This window comes from Anser cygnoides, chromosome 5 (assembly GCF_040182565.1).
Source record: "Anser cygnoides isolate HZ-2024a breed goose chromosome 5, Taihu_goose_T2T_genome, whole genome shotgun sequence".
In the NCBI taxonomy this organism is placed as follows: domain Eukaryota; kingdom Metazoa; phylum Chordata; class Aves; order Anseriformes; family Anatidae; genus Anser; species Anser cygnoides.
The window spans coordinates 47365375-47375316 of record NC_089877.1 but is presented as its reverse complement, the minus strand read 5'-3'; the positions used below and the strand labels follow the sequence as shown (position 1 = coordinate 47375316).

The following is a 9942-nucleotide window of genomic DNA, read 5'->3' as shown; positions in this document are numbered from 1 at the left end:
CTAATGTATTTACAACCATTACATTTCTAACCTGTGACAAACCCCCAATTTATGCTGTTCTTTAGATACAATTTCTATTAGAATATGAGAACAAACATTCATACAGCCAGAGGTGGTAAGGTGGAAAACTGCCTTTGATTAATTTCTGTTAAACTAAAGAAATCTTACTAATTTCACTCAAGAGATTCACTTTTTAATATTTTAAACGCTTTCATTTCCAAGAACCCTGCCAATATGCAACTATCTTAGAGGTTTAAAACCAAAAACTGAAATATTACTTTAGAATCCAATGTTTGGACACAAAAAGTTATCGAAGATATCTATTTTTATTTGCTATCAGTATCATACCATGATACTGTCTCTGCTGTGAAGTATTTTATTTACATTAGTTACCTCCTATGAAGGTGTTTTGTTACAGCAAAGGTGTCCTGGGCACACTCTTTCTGTATAAACCCAAACTTCAATGGATTAGTGTGCCTTAAGAAATGCATGGGGATCATTCAAACTCATTAACCTCTAAGCTTAACCTTTCAGTATGTTGTATTCAGTTCTAAAGCATTTTGTAGCTTATAAGTTACATATTGTTAACAACTTTGCAGTGGATGATTTTAAGCCCATATAATTATTAGAAAGGTCATTAGGACAAATTAAATTTTCAAAGTTTCTCATAAAGTTTTGAAACAGAACAATAGCACAGTGTCTTGTCATCTGTTACATTTCAAACTCCTTGCCTAAATATCTGTATGTATGATTTTTTTTTTAAACTTAAGATATTTTGTTTGGTGAACAAGAACACAGTAAATTGATCTAGTATATACATTCATTTTTCTTTTTGACATATGAAATGCAAAACAGGTCACACTAATTAATCAGCCTTTTTAGCATAGTTTTTTTTCTTTTTTTCTTTTTTTTTCTTTTTCTTTCCTTTTTTCTTTTTCTTTTTCTTTTTTCTTTATTTTCTGTCTCTCTCTCTCTTTTTTTTTTCTTTTGCTTTTTTCTTTTTTTCTTTTGCTCTTTTGCATCCCTCCAGATGATCACTGCTCAGATATATGACATGCAATTTACATTCTTGGAGTAACAAATCTGATTAGAAAATCATATTAGTCATCTTCTCTTAGAGGATAAATGCAGACAGAGAGACTGGAAGTCTGAGTTCTTTATAAAGTACAGTCCAAAAAGTTTGTATTTGCCTCGATTAACTCCTTAGATTGGTGATATATATTGGATTACAGCCACTTTTAATAATGAATCTACATTAAATCAGTACAATCAAGAACAGGAGGATTACAGTCTATGGCATGTGTATTTATTCACCTAATAAAACTGTTCATTTGATGAGGTTATTGAAATTTCAGAATGACTACCATGGTCTCTATAGATTACATAATGATGACCTAATCCAGTGGCAACTAAGTGTGGGTCCACATCAGAGAAAAAAAGAAACACAGACACACACACATGAATGAGTACAAGCATAAAATATATTTTAATCACTGCTATTCATGTAACTACTACATAGGGAGAAGTCCTATGGGACATACAAGCTATGCACCACCTTGACAAACAGAGGAAAGAGGGAAGTCAGGGAAGACTGGGACCAGCTTGCTCAGTGTGACCTTTTCCTTTTTTCTGCCTTAAATTTGTGGAAATGTATCCATCTGCTCTTCATACGTCTTGTTTCTCACATGCCGTTCTGTTTTTGTTTGTTTGTTTGTTCGTTTGTTTTTGGTAACAGTACTGCTATCAAAAAATTCTTTACATATTCGTGCAAAGCAAAATCTTACAAATATCTTATATCCACCATATTCCTTTCCAAATGAAAGGAATGGTCCATTCAAAATAAAAACAAGACCATTGGAATAGATACTCCAGCAATGTAGTTTGATGTAAGATGGAGTTCAAACACAGTTGCAGTCAGAAGGGCTATATTTTCTCTACTTCTTATTACATCTTACTTAAATTAAATTCCCAGTAATCTGAGACAAACCCACTAATATTTGGCAATAAATTGGATTGTTAGTACAGCACTGAACATTGCATTATTTTCTTAACGCATGGCGATTACACTCTAAATAACATGGTGCTAATGCACTGTGAACATTGAGTGCTCAGTAATCTTAGCAGTTTCCCATTTCCATAAACACATTTTTATCTTTTTTTCTATAGCTAGAACCTAAAAAAAAAAAAAAGACCAAGTAAGAATCCCTCATTACATAAATAGTTCCACATTTATTTTCACTTTAATCAGCGTAAATGATTAAAATAATTTACAACTTCCAATTGCCAAATCCTTTTTGGCCTGTAATACGACATTTGAAACTAAGGTCTTAGAATATCTACGGTATCTTAGGGTATTTTTAAATGTCTAACAGTATTCACTTTGAAATTCTGTCCCTAAGAAATATTTAAGTATTCTTGTGAAAGTTGTCCTATATGTTCTCTCTCTATATATATGTATATATAATATATATACACACATGCACACAGTTTGTTTGAGGCTCTTATGTTAGTGGTGAAGACATGTATGAGGGCACCAGACAAAACTCTTGAGGGGATGATGTAAATTTCTTCTGGGTTTCACAGAACAGCATGTTGGATTTTTTGGCAAAGTTGCTCAGCAAGGTGATGCAGAATCATAGCATACATAAAAGACTTACAGAAATATGTTGTGATCCTAATACCATGTCTACTGCCTTGGCGGGTCTTTGTGCTTCCAAGCAGAAGCAGATCTTCCCCGTTGGCCCTTTGCACCCAGTACTGTAATGAAGTACGAGAATTGCCCACTCAGTTCTTATGACATCTAGTAACCAGGGCTAAACCTCTTACAGATAGATACATGGATGCTCGTAAGGAGTTAATACAGAAAGTGCCAGTAGATGGTGCTCAAGGCTGCTTAGCAGAGACTGTGGCTCCTGCAAGACGTATAAACCTATTTCTCGTTGTGTGCTTCAAAGTGCTTTCTGGTGCAAATTCTTAAAAACCTGGGTTCCAGTTCAGATGCTGATGAATCTGATAACCCTGAAATTTTCAAACCCTATAGATATGTCTGATTCCTAGGGATTAATCTCAACTACAAAACTTAGCATTTGTATTTTCACTGTATTTTCATTCATATTTTCAAAGTCTGGACTTCGTGGCTTACGTAGATTTCAGTCATGTAAAGTTAATTCCTTATTCCCTCATGATATGTTTATTTTTTCTTGTGCTATTTAATCAACTTCTGTGACAGTGGTATGTGGTCTGGCCACATACCTCACCTCTGGAATAGTCCATGTGTGGAAAGGAGGAATAGGACTGAAGTTTCAAGCAGGAACTAGAAGGATGAAAAAGTTGCTGCAAATAACGGTTGCTGCTATTATGAGGAAAAGGTCACCAAAACCATATCATAGTTAAAAGTTCCATGAAAGGGAAACATAAACTATTGTGATTACTATCAATAGTTATCACTCAGTAGACTTTTCTTCATCTAAAGATTCCTAGTTTAGTCAGTCTCTTGAAAGCTGTTTCATACCTTACATCAGGACGCAAGGCAACTGTGAGACAGGCCTGGAAGTATGTCCAGTGTAAATCTAGAGAAAACAATAACCCACACAATGGGATTTATTCATTTACTGCCATTGAATAAAAAATAAAATAAAAATTACTGCCAATGAATGTCAATGGCATTTATTCATTTAGTTTCAGTAAAACACAGTATGTTTGTGTCTAGTTCCATCTAAGGGAGATTTGGAACTCAAATTTCCATTTCCTGGTTTATATCATCACATCTGATCACTGCCTAGCTGAATCCCCAAGCAGAATGAACACTCAAAACCTATAGCTACATACCATTTATTCTTTGTCTCATTCTCCTTTCCCCCATCTTTCATCTATCCTTGAATGGCTGAAGGGATATGGATATTCATCTTTATGGGGGTGTACATTTCAGATGAAATGGCTCAACCCTTTACCACCTATTCTTGTCTCCCTTTTTACAAGCTTGGTATTCCTGAGTTGTTTGTTATTCTCTATTTATAGGACTATCCTTCTCAAGTTTGTTTTTTTTTTTTTTTTTTTTTTTTAAATCTGTGTCAAGATGAGCCAGAAAGAAAGGTGCCATCCTCAAAATGCTAATGTTAACTTTAAACAATTGATACCACCTGATGTGCCTAGATTCATGGGCACTTTTTATTTATTATTTTCCTTTTTACATCTTTATCTCTTTGGATAGGTATAGATGTATTTCTTATATAACAAGAATCACTTGTATGGCACTGATTGCATAGCTCTGCCCTTGGTAACATACCTTGATAACAACATCAGTTAAGGTAAGAATGAGGTAAGAATGTGAGTGTGAACAGCATTAGTGAATAGGGATGCTACCGGAAAAAGAGTTGTGCATGCACAACAAAACCTGTGTATGCACAACCTTCTGTGAGATGGGAGTATACATGTACTGCATGCATGCACCTGTGTGAAGCTGTATGTGTGCGTGTAGAACTCTGGGGATTAGTAACAGGAGGCTGTTTTGATCCCGATTTGGTTTTAACTCACATGAATTGAACAGACTCTCCCTGTGACTATTGCCACTACTGTCACTTCTGTTTTGTCCCAGGCAACTGACAGTGGTTTTTGATATTTCAATTTGAGAAATTCTGTGCCTCTGTCACTTAGTACTAGTATAAATCATCTCAGTTCAAGTAATTTCTGTGAAAAAAAAAAAATAAAATACATGGACTAGTATTTCCTGAAGTCTAGTGTAAGTACCTCTACATAGTTGATAAAATCATAGGTGTTAAAATCCCCACTTCAGTCAATCCCACTTGTATGCCTGCAGAGAAAATTCTGCTTATTTCTTTCATATGAGAGAGACACAAAATAATATATGTTCAATTACTAGTTTCTAATGTTCCTGTCTTAAATGAAAGAATGATATGCCTCAGATGATACATAAAAGGGACAGCCCCAATCTGCTGAAATAGTCTATTTTTCACATAATACAGAATTAAGCAATGACATGAATTACAAATTTATGTTGAAGCCAAGGTCTGTGCTATATCCAGCAAGTCAATATGCACATAGCTATAGCTAAGAATATTTATAATTAGAAATTACTAAAGAACAAGGTCTGTAAGGGAAATACAAATCTCTTCAGTAGGACATATCTTAACTCAGAGGTCTGTCAAAGATTTCACTAGGGAAGATGATCCTCTGCCCTTTGCAAGGTCTTGTGCATCTTCCTATAATCATTTTCCACTGTGGAAGGCTGATCAGCATGCTACAGAATTAATAGTTCTGACTAGGAGTAGCAAGTCCTATTAAAAGAAAAATAAAGAAAGATTATTTAATAAAGGGAGTAAGCAAGAGTATAAGACAAGATCCTAAGTGAGCTTCTCTGGTTTCAAGAAAATCTGAAGTACTTCTCAAAAGATCAAGAGAGTAATATCATTACACAGTTTCTTCTCATTCGTATTTCATAAAAAATGATTCAGAATATAAACTTGCTGAAGTGTTCCATAATCTCTTTAAGGAAGATACAGTGATGTGAAGTCACCATCAGTAAAAGAAACATCAGCTAAAGACATAAATATTATTCATTTCAACAGCCTTCTGTTTACATGCTATAGACGGCTGTTTGCTAGATGTTAATAGATTACATCTTGACACTTCCTGGTTGAAAAAAGTTTTGTGTAATTGATGACTAATTCATTTTTTTTCCCCAGTAAATGGATTTGAATATGAACTATCTAGCTTGACTGTGGGAGATTTTCATTTGTTTGTTACTTTTTTTCACAATTCCAGAAGGGAACTAGAATAAGTTCAAAGTTGGAAACACTTTTTCTTCCTATTGAAAGAAATAAAAATTAAAAAAATAAAAACGCTTATTTAACACCCTACTGTAGCATGGGCAGTTCTTATGTTGGTTCCATGCAAATCTACATATGGATTTCTATACACAAATCTACACACTAATTTCTCTATAACAACTTCATCTCCAATCACTCGGCTTTATGGAGTTGCTGGAAGCCCAGGAATCTCAAACAGCTATGCATCAAATCCTAATTTTCCAAAGTCTGTATAAAATCTTAGAAATGTAATTTACATACAAAGAGAAATTTTAGACCATATATGTCTTAACCTAGAGCTGAATCTCACTCGTTTGTGATAACCTTCAGCCTTCTAATTAAAGTATTTTTGAGCTATACATTTTCCATAAAGTCTCTTACTAACTTTATTACTTTGTATATGTGTATGCTTTCATCTGTATTATATTGATTTTTCAAGTCCACACTGAAAACACTTCAGAAATTTATCATTCTTTTGCTACGAAGAAAGAATATAATACTATAAAGCAAGGCCAGCAACATTTAAAAAGCCTACATTGTCTCACGTATAACTACTGCAATACCTACATAGTCAAATACAATTCTATGATATCATTTCAGAAGGCTGTGTTCAAGAAAACATGCAAGGGATGTTTTTTCCATTACTGATAGACCATTGCTACAAATGAATTTTGCTTTCAGCAAAATTAGTTCTTAATAGTATTATATTCTACAGTAAAGATTGTACAAGAGAACATTTTCCATATGATATATATGGTAGAAGACAAAAAAAAAATCAAAAAAAAAAAAGTATATACAATTTAATATAGTGAAGATATACAGGACATCATATCCAAATCTATTAGAATAGAGGGTGACAAAAAATATTTCATTGGCTTATTGTGAGAAAGAAGAAATAAGTATTCAGATAAGAACCACTTTTCACAGCGACATTCAGTCACCAAGAAAGTGCAGAAGAAATATGGTTAGGGGCCTATCTAAGGGCCCAACTACACTGCTGCAGTGCAGAGCAGTATTACAGACACCTGACGAAGATTTGGATATAACACAGTGCAAAGTCATACAGAAATAATAACTCAAGTCCCAGAAGCATAATAGATATATGACTGTATTATTTCCATCTGCAGACCTCACTTACTTGAGAGACCTCAGGTAAGCCAGGACACCTCTGTAAGATTTAGAGCTATTGTAAATATTCACAGAATATCCCACGTTGGAAGTGACCCACACGGATCATTGAGTCTAACTCCTGGCCCCACACAGGACCACCCAAAAAACAGCCCATATGTCTGAGAGCATTGTCCAAAAGCTTCTTGAACTCTGGCAGGCTTGATGCTGTGACCACTGCCCCAGGAAGCCTGACCCAGTGCCTCGACCACCCTCTGGGTGAAGAACCTTTTCCTAACACTCAGCCTGACCCTCCCCTGTCACAGCTCCATGCCCTTCCCACGGGACCAGTCAAGGGAAGTTTTAGGAAGGGCTGGCACATCTTTTTCTCTTCCCTTCAGGAAAGCAACAAACCGAGGAGAACCCACCCGCAAGAACCACGTGGGGTAGCAGGCACTACAACCCCTCCTGGCCCTCCAGGGGTTCAGAACGCCCCAAGGGGGCTCTCCCGCCATCCCTCCGTCCTTTTCGCCCGCGGGCAGGGCCGGGCCGCGCCGGGGAGCGCTGCCGCCCTTTGGCCCGAGCCGCCGTCCCGCCCCCCGGCCGTGTGGGGCAGGCCTCAGGCGTGACCGGGCTGCCTCCGAGCACACGGCTACCTTTCGGGCCCTCGCCACCCACTGGTCTCGGGCCGGGCATGTTCTGTACTGAGTCTGGATAATATGTTTAAATGACCTCCCAGTATCTTCGTTTCTCCATCCATTTAAATTATAATGATGATATTTATATATGATTTGAAAGAGACCTGAATCACTGAAGCATAAAACCCTTTAAGAACTGTAGCTATGAGTGCTGTGTAATTACTTAGTAATTCCAAGGAAAATGTTAAGACAAAAGAAAAGTAGAGGAAACAAAAGTAGGAACGAATAAGGAAGTTGTATAGAAGAGATTTTTATTGTTTTTTTCCAATAAATAATCCAAGAATATTTTTGCTGTGGTAGTCAGGGAGCTCTCAGTTCTACTTAACATTAGAAACAGTCACAGGTGTATTCAAACTTCAGCGCTACTTTCCACTCCATTTGGATATTTCCGCCTCTACATTTTCCTTAATTTTTACCATAGTTTGAACATTTAAGTAATTAAAATGTCTCATAATTCAGCACCTTCTTCCTGGATGTCCCAGAATTCCCACAGTGAAATTACTTCGTGCTCATGGGAAGAAGCTGCTTTCATGATGAGACGAACACAATTGACATTACATTTCTGGATGGGTTTTTCACAGAAAACAAAAAGACCGACTTAACACATTACAACCGAGTGATATCTTTGGGGTTTTGTTAATTTTCATTGTGAAAAAAAGCCAAAGCACATTGGAAAAACATATAGTAGTACAGGGAACAGAGCATATTAAGAAGTGACACCTGGGAAGGAATAACCATGTGATTTCAGACTGGGATGTGACTGAGATGGATGAACCAGCAGCAGAGGTGACAATCCGGGACTGCTCAGAAATGTAGGACTGGTCAGACATAGAGACATTAAGTATTGGCATCAATTGAGAGTACATTTTAAATGTTTGAGGTAGACATTCTGACATTGCACAAATGTGTTAAGAGTGTAAGAGATTGGGTAGGTCACTGAGCTCAGTCCCCCACAATCAGTAAAAATGTTTAGTTCAGATAAAGCTAGAGAACCTTTAAGTTGTATGAAGATCAGACACCTTACCTGAGACCCTTACTGTGGCATGACTAGTTTTTTGTGTCTGTCTACTACTAATGTTCAGCAAAGGGTTGCTTTTGTTCTGGATAGTTCCCCAACCTATACAGAGGTTACAAGTGACTTCTGTACTGATAAAAAGCATGGATGTAGCCACAAAGAAGTTCTTATAATAAGATCTATTTTCCTGCAACTTGATCTTTTAAGAGAGGTGATGGAACCTCTGACACTCGAGGTATTTAAAACTGTACTGAAAAAAATACCAAGGAGAATATTGAAAAGAGCAATACGATAGTGATAGATAAATGGAGAAGGTGACCTATTAAATCTTTTTAAGCCTCATTGCTACTAGAGAGCTTTTTTTTTTTTTTTTAATTTAAATAAATACTGTACTTCCAAGTTCCAGCTGAAAGAAGCATTGGATTTGAAATACCTGTGGAATTGCTGAATCTTATATCTTGCTCTTGCAGGAAATAAAGTCAAATGAATCCCATTAATTGCAGAAAAAAAAAATGTTAACATATCAGGGAAAAGCGTATATATATATATTTTAGAATAATATTGACCAGACAGTATAATAAGCTTTAGAACTTGGAAACCTTCATAAATTAATTAATTAATTAAACAAATAAATGAACCCTTCATACAGACTTCTGCAGTTTCAGTGTTCATTAGTGCCTATTTCTACCATGCTGGACAGAAGAAGCCAAAATATAGCTGGAAAAGAAGTGTATCATAGGTACTACTGAGCTCTTTCCATCCAAAGTTTATCCAAGGCTATAACAACAGTTATTTAGTAACTGTAGGGAAATGGTTTTATTTCATGGGAGATAATAGGTTTTCTTTCATACTCAAAATACACTGATCAAAACTGAAATGGTAATTCTGTGTACTTGCTGAGAGTGACATTACTTCAGAGATACTGGTATTTAACTTGCAGTGAGAATATCAGCACAATATGATTAAACACATAAGCACAATATGACTAAACACATACGCTCACATTCAAGACTGTCAAACCACCAATTGTACCCCTAATGCACCCTTTTTCTACCTCATAACCACTGCCTTTTTTTTATTTTTTTTTTTATTTCTTTTTCCACAGAATCACAGAATCGTCTAGGTTGGAAGAGACCTCCAAGATCATCTAGTCCAACCTCTGTCCTAACACTAACAAGACCTCCACTAAACCATATCACTAAGGGCTACATCTAAACGTCTTTTAAAGACCTCCAGGGATGGCGACTCAACCACCTTCCTGGGCAGTCCATTCCAATGCCTAACAACCCTTTCAGTA

At 36.2% G+C, this 9942-nt stretch overlaps 1 long non-coding RNA gene across 1 annotated transcript; it reads right to left on the bottom strand.

The window, feature by feature from the left end:
• Positions 1-4033: 4033 nt before the first annotated feature.
• LOC136790954 (uncharacterized) lies at positions 4034-8422 on the bottom strand. The gene is made up of 2 exons (XR_010831943.1): positions 7361-8422; positions 4034-5294 (listed from the first exon to the last, which is right to left on the bottom strand). It is a non-coding gene; the product is annotated as an uncharacterized lncRNA (long non-coding RNA).
• Positions 8423-9942: the final 1520 nt, after the last annotated feature.